The following is a 15,483-nucleotide window of genomic DNA, read 5'->3' as shown; positions in this document are numbered from 1 at the left end:
CACATACCAAAAAGACTGACTCAGGTCTTTATAAACACGCCACTGTGCGTGTGTTCGCTCTCAACCATTATGATTTCATAGCAATGCAATAAAAAAAATTTGCAACCAGCCAAACTGTGTAGTTTTAGGAGTAGACTGAAAGGCAGGAATGGTAAATAATATGAAGGAGCAGGAGAGTGTGTTTGCATAGGTTACTATGTATACTGCATGTATATAAGGTCAGTGTGTGCACATGAGTGAATGTGTCTGACATCAGCAATGCTTCTGCTCACAAAGACTTCTTTATCCAACTGCGGCACATGTGATCCCCACATGGTGGCTTGTGCAATCTTCACAGGACCACACACACACACACTCACCTACACACACAAACAGAGACGCACACACACAAATCTCTCAATATTGTAGTTGCAATATGACAAGCAGTCAGCTCCTTTATCCAGCATGTAAACATACATCCCGATAAGTTATACGCCAGAACTCCCGCTCCTCTTTGTCTCCTTTTAAAGGCTGCATTCTTAAAGGCAAATTATCAGTGTCTGGGTATTGAAATGGGACAGAGGCTTGCTTGGCTTTCCTCCAGACACAGTGACCCCTTGCTTCCTGTCTTGGTCAGGCGCCACAGCAGGCAGGCGCACACATGCAGACACACAGACAGACACACACACACAGAATTTCATCTGTAGTCACCAAGAAATGTCACACAAAAGATCTTCAAATACAGACGCCACAGACAAAAGGTGCATGTGCACCTAAGTGGTCGTCCTTTTCAGGTTTACCTGTCACACATCACTGTGTAATATCCCCAACGTAGTAAAGACAAAGAATAATAGATATCTGGATAGACAAGGGACAAGGTTTTTGGTACCGTTAGTGTTCTGTTTTCTTTTTGCAGCCTACTGAACAATCACGTTTAAGCAGGTTTTCTTTGCATGCAGGTAAACGGTCCTTTAGGAAAACATCAGATAATAAACTACATTTTTATCAGCTTTTTAAAAATGCTCTGCATTTGCAAACAATGACCCAGATATTTGCTACACCGCCTGCTCCTGAAGCCTTGGAATAGCAGTCATTGCCACTGCAGTCAGGTCAGCGATTAGCTGAGGAGCTTCCAGAAACTTGAACTTTTTGTTTGAACTATTTGAATCTATCAAAAAAAGCAATTCACTTGGATATCCTTCACACTCTTTAGCACTGATGTTTTGTAATATTGTTAATGTAGGAGCTGAATCTTAGTCAGCAGCACTTAAAACACATCGGCTAACTGCCTGAAGTAAAAGTGAAAAATGACATTTGGGAATGATGTTGGAGCGGGATCATTTTTTTTAATGCCAAATGATCATCTCTCCCGAGTCCCATAAAGCTGTGCACTGGGATCAGACCTGCTGAAGTCAGCGATGAGTGTTGTTAAGCGTGCATTTTCATCAGAGCGTCACCATCATAATGTCCCTCCACTGTTAACACTAGCATGATAAAGAGACTGCCATCGAGCACTGTCACGTCGCCATAAATAACCAAAGACAGCTATAAATAATGGTTGGTGTAGCACTGCATAGGTACACTGTGAATATGAAATGCAGGGGAAAGGACTTGAGTGACTTTGCAATGGGCTGTCAGTGTCACCATGGAAATGCTCGACCAGTCGGGCTGTAATCATTGCTGTAATCCTCTTCCACAGGAATTCAAGTGCAGATGGCCTCGTGAACACTCCCAGCGCGCACGCTTCGCTCAGGCTAACTCTGCGGCTGAGCCTTCTCCATCTTTTCTCGAAGTAGCGCGCAGCGTGCGTGTCCCCTGTTCTTATAACGAACGCGCGCTTGTGCGAAAGCGTCTGCGCGTCTAAATGTGTGTCCTTGACCAGCTGCACAGGGCAGAGGAAATGAGGCGGAACTCAATCTGGTCCACACCTGTCTCGCTCCCTCCCTCGCTCTCTCTGGAGGGAGGAGCCTAGGGCCTCAAACACCCCCACACGCACAGCTTCACAAGTGCACTGTTCACAATCTGTATGAGCCGATAGATTATGCATGCAGCAGTCAGCTAAGGAGCTTGGATCTATTAATGTATGCACCGAGACAGTTTTATGTTTGTGTATGCTTCATGAGCAAGAGAGAAGGACAGAGAGAGGGAGCAGTGGTGTGTGTGCTCTCTATGTTTGTGCTGCATGACAGGCTAAGGGGAGAGGAAGAGATTAAAAGAGTGACACACATTAAATATAGAGAAAGAGAGGATGACAGAGAGAGGAGGAGACTTCTTTAGGAAAAAGCAGAGAGGCGAGGAGTGAGGCTGGAGGGAGAGAGAAGATGAAGAGATCAGGGATGACACTCTGAGCCACACAAGGACAGAGAGAGAGAGAGAGAGAGGGGGACAGTGAGAGAGACTGCACTGGTACGGGAGGGTGGGGGTGAGGGGGGTTACTCTGGGACGCTAGAACCCAGTGACATGACACAGATGCACTGAGCTACTGTGCAGAGAGCAGTGGGTGGGGGGAGGAGGGTACTGAGCGAGAGAGGAGGGGAGGAAGAAGAAGAGGCGATGAGTATCTGTGAGAGCTCAGTGCCACTGTACTGTTTCCACTCGACGGTGAGGAGAAGATGATGGCAGGTATCGTATAGAGATGAAAACCATAACAACAAGAAAAAAAGGCAGAAGCACCAAATAATCAGAGCCTATAATGTTTGAGTATGAGAGCTCGGAATTAACGTTTTACACGAAATTTGAAGCACCTGTCACTGCTGCAACTGTGAAGCCGAGACGTCGGGGCGAGGTTCTGCCAGCCGCTGGTCATTTTCAAACACAGGCGTTACACAACGTAGGTGCGCATGAGAATGAGAGCTATTTAGCACAATATTGTTTTAGATACGACGGTGCTGGTAATAGTTTACAGCTAGTGAGTGGTTGTCGCGTGTCCCGAGTCGTGCGCGCTCCACTCAGTTCCACGAGTGAAAACGTGGCCGACAGGAAGTATTTCCTGCTTCTCTGCTGCATGTCAGAAAGGAAGACTCCATCCAGTCGTCTGACATGTGGGACTCCGAGTGTGAATGTTAATGTAAAGCACCGTCTGTCATACATGTCATCACATGCGCATGCCTTTACGCTGCCCAACAACAAGGGAAGAACATATCTGAAAGCACCGAACACAAACCGTGAAAGGATTTTTTTAAACCGAGTTGCCAACTTTTTAAATAATTTCTTTTCTTTATTAATATGAAATTTGGCCAACAGGCTCTAAAATAATCAAATTATGTTTAGGTTTGTGTTATGAGGATGGTTAACACTAACATTACTGTGACATTTTTCATAATGTGTGTCACCAGGTGAGAGAGTGAGAGGAAAGTGTATTAATGATGGTAAAAAAAACCATAGTGTTCACTTTCAACAGGGAGAGACAGGATGTCAGAATAAACAACATTCATCCACATCTTTGTGGCAGGAAGCGACTGGGTGTATAGGAAATGTAGTCTTAATGATAGTAATATAAATTCTGAAAAACAAAAGCTGTCAATCATCTCCTCCATTTGCCTACTTATTTTAGACTAATTATAGTGACATATTCCAATTTGACAGGGATGCTTAAAAAATGCAGCCACCTCAATGCAAAGCACAGACTGCAACCTATAGAGAATTATATATGCCGTCTCGTCTGCACAATAACATGCGCCCACACACCCGTGCACATGAACTCATTTCCAAGTCGCATGCAAAGGACCTTACAGCTGAAGAATGTGTGTTTCCACCCACACAAACACACAATTACTGCCTTTTCTTTCCACTACACAACATATATGCCAAACACATGCATTTATGCACAAGCGGGCAGGCACAGTGGCACAGTTTTCCATCCATCCCTTCACCCTGCACCCCCCCTCCCTTCCTTATTTGTCTCTTCCCTTGCCGTACACCTGCCAGGCCTACAGCAAGGTCACACACCTCAATTACATGCACACACATATGCACAAAGAGTGAGAGAGGGAGTGCGATAGTGAGGGAAGATAAGAAAGGAGGGGGCGAGAGCAGATTTCACGCTACCCTGAGCAATGGCTAGCATGCACTAGTGTTTCTGACATTTTATTTATGATGTGCAGTGTTCAGTCCCCAGCTCTTTTCTTTCTTATCTCTCCCTTTGTGCCTCTTACTCAGACTGCCATATATATGTTACCCTTTGTTAAAAGAAACCCAGAAATAGAGCGCACTAAGTTACAGAATCCACCATCTGTGACTTATAATTTAAAGATATTTTTCAGTCCATGCAGTTTTGAATATTTGGAAAAACACTCCACAGTATTTCACTCATCAACCTGAAACCTGAGTAGCGACTTTTGATGACTAGCTGAATGTCAATAATAGATATCAGGCGGCAATAGCAACGCTAATCTACCTCACAAATACAGCCATGAATCCAAGTGTGGCCCATAGCCATATTAATACAGCAGCTGTGTATGTGATCCTCCTATTAGAGCTTTCCATATCTGCAGGCAGACTGCTGTTCACCCGAGCAGCCACAGGAGGCAGCCAGCTGTGTTTACACTGTGGGCTAATGTAGCTACCATATGGCCACAGAGCACAGGACACATGCAGTGGACACCACCGCTCAAACACCACACTGCTGCACCCAGGAAGCGTTAAAAGCAGGAATTTGATTGGAAGAGTCGCCTGAGCCTGAAACTGAAGAGAGCAGACAGAAACAATTTGTGGGAGAATATTTGGCAGGCAGCGGGAGGGCGGAGGACTTGTTTAGCCTCAAACTCTGCGTAAGAAGGGAAGCACAGTATATTAAAACCACCTACACGTCGGCCTATGCCCATCAGCGGATGAGTGTAGGAGTTTTTAATTTGTTAGCCATCTCTTATTAAAGGATTCTGAACTCCCAAAGCCACTTGAACTTATGACCTGAGGATTTTCTATACATCTGAATGCATTTAAGGTCACAGGTTTTTATTTCCTATTTGCAGCTCTGCTACCTTCGGCACAGAGAGGAAAAACATGCAGAGAGAAGCCCAAGCACACACAGTGAAGCATGTAATTCTATACATCCCTGATAGAAATCCTGTGGGACAGACTCAGCCTGTCTCATGACCTCCTCCATCACCCTGCCCCACCCAACCCACACGCAGACAATCCACACTATATGGTATCGCTGCAGTACAGTGCCGGCAAATGTGCAGCTTACTGTCATGCATCTAACACCAGTCGAACAAAAGAGAACAACAGAGAAAATCAATTATAATGTCCAAACGCGCGCACACAGCTACCTCCTTCTCTCTCCTCTGATCTCTGCAATCAAAGCCATCTGATCACAGTGTGTGTGAGAGACTGATAGAAAACTGCCAAAATGCAAGCGGATGGGGTGTAGACGATTGGGTTTTAGGGTTTTAAATTACTAAAGATTTACAAGGTTAGGGTTGAGATGAAGGAAAGGCGAGGGGAGGATTAATGAAAGATGGGAAAAGGCTGTGAATGGACAGAAAAGATATTGGAGGGAGGTGAGGGAGGGTGCAGACAGAGCAAGGAAGGAGGAAGGACCAGACTTCAAGGCAGATCATATTACTAGTCTGGGGGCAAACACACACACACACAGACCCATAAAGGTCACAGCGTACCCGCTGCCCTCCAGACACACTCACGCAGAGACACAGATCTCCTCATAAACACTGAGCGACAGACCACAGTTTTGATTTCACACACAAGTCTGCAGAACAGTTAAAACAAAGAAAGTCAATCACACATGCAGAATGAGGCTAATGAAGTTACAAACACGAAAGCTAAATCTTACCAGAAAAACAAAAAAGAGTGACTCCAGCATGCTCAGCTGTGACTTTTGAATCACGCATTGAGAAGAAGTGGAGCGAGAAACATTGCGGGGCACACAAAAGCACAGTTATCACAGACGTTACACAAGTGGGAGGAGGTCAGGGTTCAGTGTGGAACTAGGTTAAAGAGACAGGCGACGCCGCACATGTGTGAGAGAGAAAGAGCGGTGAGAGAAAGGCTGTTCGGGGGAACAACTGGACCCAGAGTTTGTTTTAAAAAAAAATTTCAGGAGGATAAATTAGAAGAAGAGGAAAAAGTAGTGGAAGGATTTAAAAGAAGCAAAAGAATAGAAGGAGGAATGACAGGGAAGGTAATAGGAAAGAAAAAGAAAGCTGAACTCAGCCTTCCTTACCAACAGGTAATTATACCTGCCAGAGCCTCCAGTCGCACACACACACAGATCTTCAACTTCCTTCTCCTAATAATGGTCCTCTGACTGCTTAGAGACATAATCAGGTTAATGCATTACTTTCAATCAGCTGGATCAATCGAGGTCACTGTGGGGTCACCGGTGCTACTGTTCAAGTGCACATGCACGTTTTACAGGCGTGATTTTTACGCACGCTTGTAATATTCCAATTAAAGACTCCAATTATGGCAAAATCTTCCCGTAATGAAAGAGACATTCAAGTGTCACACGATGCTAGTACTACAAATACCAGTTAAAACCAACACCCCGTCTGCAAAGCCACCGCTCACGAATGTGATGAAGAGAGATAATGAGTGTAATGGAACCCCCGTGCCTCTCTTCCTTGCACTGAATGCACAAGTAGCTCATTTAAGGTTATACAAGCTTTGAGTTAGCGCGTTATGCAGTAAAAATCTGATGTAGTATGACAAACCTCGACTCATTAATCAAACAGCAAAACCGGTGCGGGACTAAACACTGCATTCCGTTCTTGCATCATTAGCAGCAGAAGTTAAACACATATCCTGCACGCAAACCCCCTTTTTCTGACTCTGGGCCACCGCTCTCGAGTGCGGCTCCAAGGACTGGCGCTCTCATGCGTTCCCCAAAGCCGAGAGGCAGACGTGAGTATACAAGCAAATTCACGCAAACGCGTAATGAGAAGCTGCGCAGGACTACATCGCTTGGTGCGAAGCGCCGCAGATAAACAAATACGGTGAAAACACAAAGAGGACAGCCCGAGAGCAGGAACCTTCAAAGAGCATCCTGTCGCATGCAATTACAGGGTGCAGTAAATGCACGCGGCACTGGCCCAGCTGCTGTGCGTTTGTGTGTTTATGCAGTTGCATTATAGATTCCTTCTGTGTGTGTGCAGTTTACATTCCAGCCATGTAGTAGCTGCTGCTATTCACAGTGCAACAGCAGGATACGCCTCAGAGTGCACACAACGTCATCACATAAGATGCTAACAAGCAATACAAGCAATACAGCAGAAGGAACAAATACTTGCTTATCATTAGATGTACTTGGTACAACATGCAGCTGACTGCTGTTTATTGTAAAACTCATTCTTTGGTGTTGCTTAGCCTCTCTGTGATCCCTCCCATTGTATCATGACCTATAAAGAAGTGCAGGGCCCATTATTACTGAGCTAGCACAGTTTAACAGTCTACAACCATCCATGCACATTATGCAAGAGATGCTGTAAACATACGCACAGTTCCACCGTTGACCTTTATAAAGCAGCAATAAAATCAACCACGCGCCAAAGAGTTGTGCTTTAGATGCACACACACCTGTGCCAGTCACTCACACGCTCTCTGTGTGCCTGTGTGTGTTTTATGGATTTGGGGTTTCTCTAGTTGTAGTGACAGAGCCCTCTCCTGACTGAAACAACTGGAAGTCATTACCTTAAAATCAACAAACCCTGGCCCCTCTCCTCTACACAAAGAAACCATGTGCACACTCAGCACACTACTCCTGCCAATGGGTGTGTGTGTGTGTGTGTGTGTGTGTGTGTGTGTGCGTGCGTGCGTGCGTGCGTGCGTGCGTGTGTATTCTCAATGTCTCAGCATGGCTACTTTTCTTTCACCGTCCCAGACATCTCTTCATCTGTGCTCCCCTTTTCTTTTCTCTCTTTCTAATTCGTTTCTCTCTCTCGAGCGTCACAGGCTGCAGCTCAGAGCCAAACCTATCTGTGCAAATAAGAAGTCGAGTACGTGCTCCTAACCTTCCCTCAACCTGCCCAGCTTCTCTGCCTTTTGTCTCGCACTCGGCTAATCAAACAGCATCTTATGCAGGCTAGTTACCGTGGTACGCATTAGCACCAAGGCCAAAGCTAATCTTCTTGAGCCCTTTGACCCCCGCATAATAGAATTAGTCACCTAAGCCTTATCCCTTTGTGTTTTAACAAACTCTGGAATATATATAACTACTGCAATTAAAGAAGAAGCATAGCACTAGCTCATGTAGCCGAAAAACAAATAAAAAAAACATGAATCAATAAAAAAAAATGCTCTTTGAACACATGACAGTTGTGAAAGTAGAGTTCACTCATGGTACATGTACTATTTAACACACCAAATTGCACCTTGCTTTGGAAACAGCACAAAGACAGCTGGTACCACTATACACGCACAGCTCACCAAAGCCTGATTCTTTCCAAATCAAACACATATCATTTTTTTAAACAAACTACAATTAATGTCCAAGCAACATATGAATGAATCGGTCTAGATTAAGCCAGCATTTGGCTTAATCACTGTTTGACGCTATATTCTGCACACATGAGCTCAGAACCACTTTTGTCTTCTCAGTTTTGTCCAGAACTGCAGCGATGACTCGAAAGCGTCACCGCGTTGAGCTGTCAGCTCATTGGATCATCTCCAGGAGCAAACAGACAATTATGAACATCAAAGCGTCTCAAACTATTACTTGAACACGAGCTGTTAATAGCCCAGCCCCTCTCTCCGCAAACGCAAGCCAGCCACGGCGCCAGCCATCCACCCGTCCTCCCCTCACCTCCACCCCTGAATCTCCTATCTTGTCTGTCTGCTCCTCTCCTTCTCCTCCCCCCTTTCCCCCTCCAGTTCTTTAAACACGAGGGGGGAGGGGGCTTTTCCCCTCTTCTTTCTGCCCCCCCCTTTTTTTCTTCGCCAGGCAACACACTCAATCACTCTTACAACCCCCCAAAACCCACCCCACCTCCTCCCCACTGCTATCTCAACCTCCATTCCAATGAATGTGCAATCCCCCGACCCCCCTCCAACCCACCCCTTTTCTTCAGCCATGGGGGACTGCCCTGGGGCTGAGGAGGGGGTAAAGAGGAGAGCAGCACATGTACACACACAATTTCAGGCGCAAAAACACAGCACCCCCCCCACTCCCACCCATCCATCGTGTATATGTGTGTTTACGTATGTGCACATCTGCAGAGGAACACAGGAACATGGTGGGTGACAGACGAGAGGGGGGGGGGGAGTTGGGTGGCGTCCTAATGGCTCTCAGTGCAGGAAATGGCTTGTTGCTACACAGACAGCTCCAGAGTCAACAGTCATCACAGGCCTCATCCCCGTATTTTATCTGCATTGGGAAAACACACGTCCACTCGCAGCTGGGCAGGGTCAGCCCCTCCCACCGACTAATGACTATGCAAAACTGTTCCTGCAGGGCAAAAAAATACAACTGCAGCCGTCATGAAGGTAAACTGTAAGGAATCTGTGTGGGGACATCACTATGCTATGTTTATTTAAAAGCCCTGTACCTGTGGTGCACACTACATTTATTGTTTTAAACCTATGTTAACTTTTTATTAGGTTTTCCTGGAAAGTAGTATTTGGTTTCATATGATGAAAAATATGAGCTGTTTTAAAATGCAAGAATGCAAAAAAACCAACTCAAATTCATTGCTTTTCCTTTCTGCTCCTCCACTGCTCACATTCCATTATTTAATGTCTTTGTTCTAATATAACACCTGAAACCTAACACGCAGCAACTCAACTCTGTGACCTGCCTTATCTTAATCAGTTCTGCCCAGCTCTAATGTCAGATCTATCTCTGCTAATACAGCATACTCTGTTCTCTCTATGGGAACCAGCAGCACAGTATAAACAGATTAGCGCAGCATTAGTACTGGCTGCGTCCTGTATACAATATTTCCTAATTGGGCAAGGCTATGTGGGATAGAGAGTGTGCAGCTATGATGTATCCCAGTCCACAGCAGGCGTCCCTGGCTGAACCATGCCTGGCACGCCACTACAGGATAATGACAGCTGGACAGGAAGTGGTGGATATAAAAAAAATGAATAAAATGTAGGAAAAACAAAAGATAAAAGGAAAGAAATGTCAGAGCAGAAGATGTTCTACTTCCACTGGACTAATGAAAAAAAGAGAGAGAAAGGAGGAAATTCCCCAGGGAAAACAGGAAGGGTGGGGGCAGCAAATAAAATAGTAACAGAGATTTTTTTTTGCCTTGTGTGTGGAAATGTGTGTGTGCGCATGTGCAGACCCGGACGCTCACGTGTGTGAGTGGGAGAACTGGAGGGATCAGTTTACAGTGGGACGCGTGAGATGTCTTTCTAGTCAGGCTTTTATTCTAGGAATGTTTGTATTGGTTTGAACGCAGGGGGGCAAGGACTTAATTAGGACAGGGACCGACACGCCAATACACACTCACACAAATGCACACAAAGTCACATAGTGACACCAATATTAGCTCCAGGCAGACGCCGGCGCAAGTGTCGAGTTTCTCACACGCTTACACTGAGGAGCGTGCACATAAACACGCACACACAAACACACACTCATTTTAAAAAGCAAGTGCTAACCACAAGACCAGAGCAGACCAAAACCCCACCACCACGACCAGACCACAACACACTTGACAGGACGGCGCACACTTTGTATTAGTGAGCTGTGTGTGTTGAAAAACTAATAATGGGAGTCGGCATCTGCGTGTGCAGAAGAGACAGGCATTCACCCGGTGCCTGAGCGGTAAAGTCACAAGATCCATGTTCCAGCACAGTCACCTGCCAATATCATGACAGAGAGATGAAGTCAGAAAGTGCAAGAAAAAGGAAAGCACTGAAAAAAAGCAGAAGAATGTGCAAGAAATAGAGAAAGCCTTTGTGCAAAGCTGGCATTTAAATCAGCATGGAGTGAAGAGGAAAGAGGAAAGAAGGAGAAAAGAAACTCAAGAGAGGAGAGGAGGAAGGATGAAGACGATTTTTTTTAAAAAGACACAAGTAAAAAAAACCAAAACCCTACTTTTGTGTTTTTTTGTGAGCCAGCTGGCTGCACATCCTCCTGGAGCATTTAGATCACCCTGCTGTGAACCGAACCGCTGGTTTAAAAACCAGCATGCTGGGAGCTTTAAGAGTCTTCTTACTGGGTTTCTTCTGCTTCCCAGCAATAGTTTGATTTCAGAATATTTGCTTGCATGAAAAGCACCAAGAACTGCCATATGATGGCTATTATGACAGAAGCCTTAACTCTACACACAATCAGCCAGAGCAGCACAAATCCTAATTCAAAAAAGAGAGAGAGAAAAGAAAAAGGAGGGGGCTTAGTTGTTCAGTGCTTGTCTATTTTGGGGGCATCCCTTACATGCAAAAGTTTGGGTACACCGCGAGACATAAACACTCACGGCCGTCCACAAAAGCGTACACACACACACACACGGCCCCAGCTGGAGCACACAAGCTCCCTTTGTGCTGTATTCCTCACGCCTTTCAGCCTTAGCTTCAGCCTTTAGCTTTAGCTCCTCTCCATCTGCACACACACAAACGCACACACAGAGCAACTTTCTCCTGCTTTTGTCTGCAGAGCGGCAGTGGTCAAACAGCTGAGAGGTTTGCGGATAGGAAGCTCGCCTTACCGTGGCCGGGTCCAGGCCGAGCACAGAGGGGAGACCCAGGGCTGGATCGGTGGCGTAAAAATAAAAAAATAAAAAAAAAAATAAAAAAAATTCCAAAAGCAGCTTGTCGGTTAGAGCGTCAGCCAGCTCAGCAGATTCCCACTACCTTCCCTTCCCTCGCCTTTCCTGCTGTCTTGCCTGCCTGTGCTCCCAGCTTTGTGCGTGCCTTGTATTTTCCCTTTAAACTGCACAGGCTGCTTCCCCCCACCTCCTCAGCGCACACACGCGCACTGAGCCAACACACAAAACACTCACTGCTCCTGAATATGACACTGTTGTCAAAAGCATTCAGTGCAGTGTTGTTGTTGCTGTTGTGTATATATATATATGTATATTTCTTATTCTACAGCCTGCAAAGGAAGAACTGAAGGGGGGGAAAAGACACCAAAACAGAAATCCTCTTTGTCTTTCTTCTTCTTTTTCTTCTCTAAATAAAATAAAAGTGACACTGCTTTTAGATCCTGCTCTTCTCCTCGGTCTGTGTTCCTCTTCCTCACCCTCTCTCTCTATCTTTCTATATTCTGTCTCGCTTTTTTCCCCCACTCAGTAGTCAAACAAAGAAAGGAAAGGAACAGAGCGAGCGCACACACACACACACATGTGCGCACAAACACGCACACACATACATATATAACACACATTCGGCTGCTTTCTCTCTCTCTCCCTCTCTCTCTCTCACATGCACAAGCTCGGAGCCCAACCCCCCAGCCTGCCTCCCTCTGATTTTTTTTTTTCACTCCCTGCCTTTCTCTAAACAGCACCTCCCCCCTTTCCACCCCCCCCTCACCCCCCATCCCTCCCTCAGCCTGATCTGGCCTCGTTCTCATTCGTCTACCACCGCTCTCTCTGTTTCTCTCCCTCCCTCCCTCTGTGTCAAGCAGATGGGATTGGAGAGCAGAAGGAGCCTCCGTGCTCGCTCTCCACCTCGATTTCTCTTCTTCATTAATGTGATGTAAGCCTGATGGAGACGTGCATTGACCTACAGTAGACGCACTAATGATTAAAAAATATATAATCAATACAGATGTAGAAAACCGGAGGTGGTTTATAAAACTCTGATGCTGCTGCCATGCAGATGTGAATCGATTAACACCAAAAATCTTCACGACCAACAGATGTGAGAAGCCGGTGATGACCCACTTAAACATTGGACGTCGGATAGACGTGCAGATCGTGTCTATATTGGGTCCATCGGTCCTCGGCCAATTCTTGACCATGACCCAACCTGGACGTCAATGTGACTGACGTTCAACATTTGAACTTTGCAGCATCAAATTTACATAATTTAATATATATAATAGATATATGATGAATAGCAACATTGTCGTTATCAACACAATACATATGAATAAGGATTATTTATAAGCAAACATGATTTATTATGCGTTAGCCTACTTTATTCAGTACATGTGGTTGTTTTTTTTGTTATTTCCCATTTTCCTGTTTTTCCTTAATTGGTTTATTTATTTCAACGAATCAGCTTATTTGTTTGTAACCAGGTTAAAAAAGTCATTTCTTAAAATGTGTTGAGATAATAAAAACATTGAAATCCATGCTGAAATGTAAAATAATAATGGTTAAAGTATTTAGAAAACATTTGGAATTCCTTTTCAAAGACGTACAATGTGTTTAACAAGATTAAAAAAGCATTTGCATTATATATGGTTTATTTTTACGAGTATAGTGTTTTATTGTGAAGAGCTTTGTAAGAGAAAGCGAATTTGGCTGTGATCGGTAGCTGGACTGAGAGAAGTTGCGATGCACGGGTTGTGCAAGTATGAATGTTTGAACTGGACTATCTGCTCTACGGTCTTTGTCGATGCCCACATTTTGCAAACTGCCTGTAAGACACTGGGAACATTTCTGCTCCAAAGCCACCGAGCAGCTGCTCAGTTTTGTTTTAGCGTCAGGAGCCCGGCGCCATCTTGGAGGTGTCTGCTGATCACTCTGCCTTCCTGCATTCCTTCACTCATGACTGTTTCTGTACAGAAAACATGTCCTCCACTCTCTGGAAGTATGGTACTACAGCGTCTATAGCATGACGTCTAAAATACGTTGAAGTTGGACAATGAAAGGACGTCTACAACGACGCGTTTGGATTATAAATACCGTGTACACGGAGGACCTACTCATGTCAACACTAGACATTCAGTAGACACTAAAAAACAACGTCATCTGGCGTTACAAAGCAACCCATTCAGTGGACCAAAATTGTACGTCCAAAAATGACTTATTAAAGATGTCACTGTGACGTCACTTTGCGCAGTGGGGAACAGAGACCAACACAAGGCTTAGTGAGAACAATAATGTCCAGATTAAGAAACAACCCGACCTGCGTTTACAGACTTTGGGATTTATTTTGAATTAAATTAATCAGTTTCCACCTTCTAAACTTTTGGGGGTGTTTTTTGTGCAAAATTTGAACCTAAAGAATAATTCCCATTTTATGACGATTTGGCCTAATTCTTCATAGTTTTTAACCGCAATGAATCTGAGTCACTGATCCAGCATGGAGAAAATGGTCAGACTTGGCTCACTTGCAACCTGCTCCGGTTTTGCCAACAGTTAAGGCAAATCAGATCACATCATAAAGCTGTAACGACCCTTCACAGCATAAGTCTGCATGTGTGCAACTACTAAACAAAGTTGAGACTGGACAGTGTGGCTAATTTGTTTACGTATGTTTGATATCTAGGTTTAACTGGAACCTCATCTGCTCAACGTTTTACTGATACACGTAACAGTAAAAACACCTATATATAGGCACACATACACACATATATATGGGACCCCCAATGAGACTGAATGTCAGCCTTTATGTTTTCCACTACTTTCTTTCCTTCCACTGCTTTGCTAGTGTTTTTGTTATCTTGAGGACATCACAAGACATTTGTGTAACTAATGAAGAGCTTTTCAGATTGATACTGAGCGTGCAAGGCTGGCTAATGAACAAGGAACGCTATTCAAAATGATCTTTTAAATGTTTTCTAACAAGTAACACTTTGTTCACAGCTTTGGACCACTTTATTAAATGAGTGGCTACAAAATGTGCTGCATGTACAGCAGGCACAGAAACTAAGTTCAGGGGTAGAGACAGTAGTGTCCACTTGCTGACATGTTGCACACAAAAATACATACTCCATGCTTCCTCTTCCTCACAGAGTTGTTTCCTAAAGCTCACGTTTAGACACACATAAACACACAAAATGCCCTTTTAAGTGCTGTCCACGTGCAGGAAGATGGAATTCCAGAGCATAGAGAAAAAGTACAGTCGGAAAGCCAGCAGAGAGAGAGACAGGAGGGGGGGTTGGCGGTTACAGGGTGACGGTATGGAAAGTACAGCATGGAGCCACTGCTCTCTGACCAGGGCACAGACTGGAGGAAAGATTGGCACTACTATTGCACTGCCTGACTCCTATAGACCCCAACCCCCCACCCGCAACAAAAATGTAGGGGCACCATGACACACAGCTCCACGCTGCATGACCAGAATAGTGAGGTAACAGAGAATATTGAGACAGAAACACTGAGCCCTCAGTGCTTCTGTCTCAATATTCTCTTTCCAATAACAAGCATTTGAGTACAAAGTTGAACAGGACAACTTAAACGGCTGCTGCATCACTGTTATAGATGCACAGCGTGTAGATCCATACATATTTAATATATTTGCAGTGGAAAATTAAAATGCATTATTGGTGATTATGACTTCTGATCAGTGCTGGCTACCAAAGTAGCGATTTACTTCAGTTTCATTGCACTCGGCTGTGATGCAGTAACGTAACGCACTGCTATAACACTTCCGTCACAATAAAGTTACAGTTTTGTCGTTATTTGCATTAAAAAAGGTTCTTCA

At 44.7% G+C, this 15,483-nt stretch overlaps 1 protein-coding gene across 7 annotated transcripts in view; it reads right to left on the bottom strand.

Moving 5' to 3' along the window:
- The window catches only part of kdm6ba (lysine (K)-specific demethylase 6B, a), a 109,669-nt gene that overhangs the window by 35,027 nt on the left and 59,159 nt on the right, over positions 1-15,483 (bottom strand). For 4 of the 7 annotated variants that reach the window (XM_080299864.1, XM_080299872.1, XM_080299869.1 and 1 more), the window contains exon 1: positions 11,592-12,351. The exons of 1 other annotated variant lie outside the window; for it this stretch is intronic. The gene's annotated coding sequence lies outside the window, so the exon portion shown is untranslated. Of the gene's footprint in view, positions 1-11,591; positions 12,352-15,483 lie in introns of those variants that run through there. 2 more of the 7 variants (XM_080299867.1, XM_080299870.1) reach the window with 1 other exon arrangement.

The sequence above is a fragment of the Astatotilapia calliptera genome, chromosome 3 (assembly GCF_964374335.1).
Source record: "Astatotilapia calliptera chromosome 3, fAstCal68.1, whole genome shotgun sequence".
NCBI classification, from domain to species: Eukaryota; Metazoa; Chordata; class Actinopteri; order Cichliformes; family Cichlidae; genus Astatotilapia; species Astatotilapia calliptera.
Note: the sequence above shows the minus strand (reverse complement) of the source record. Positions and strands in the feature narration are given on the sequence as shown.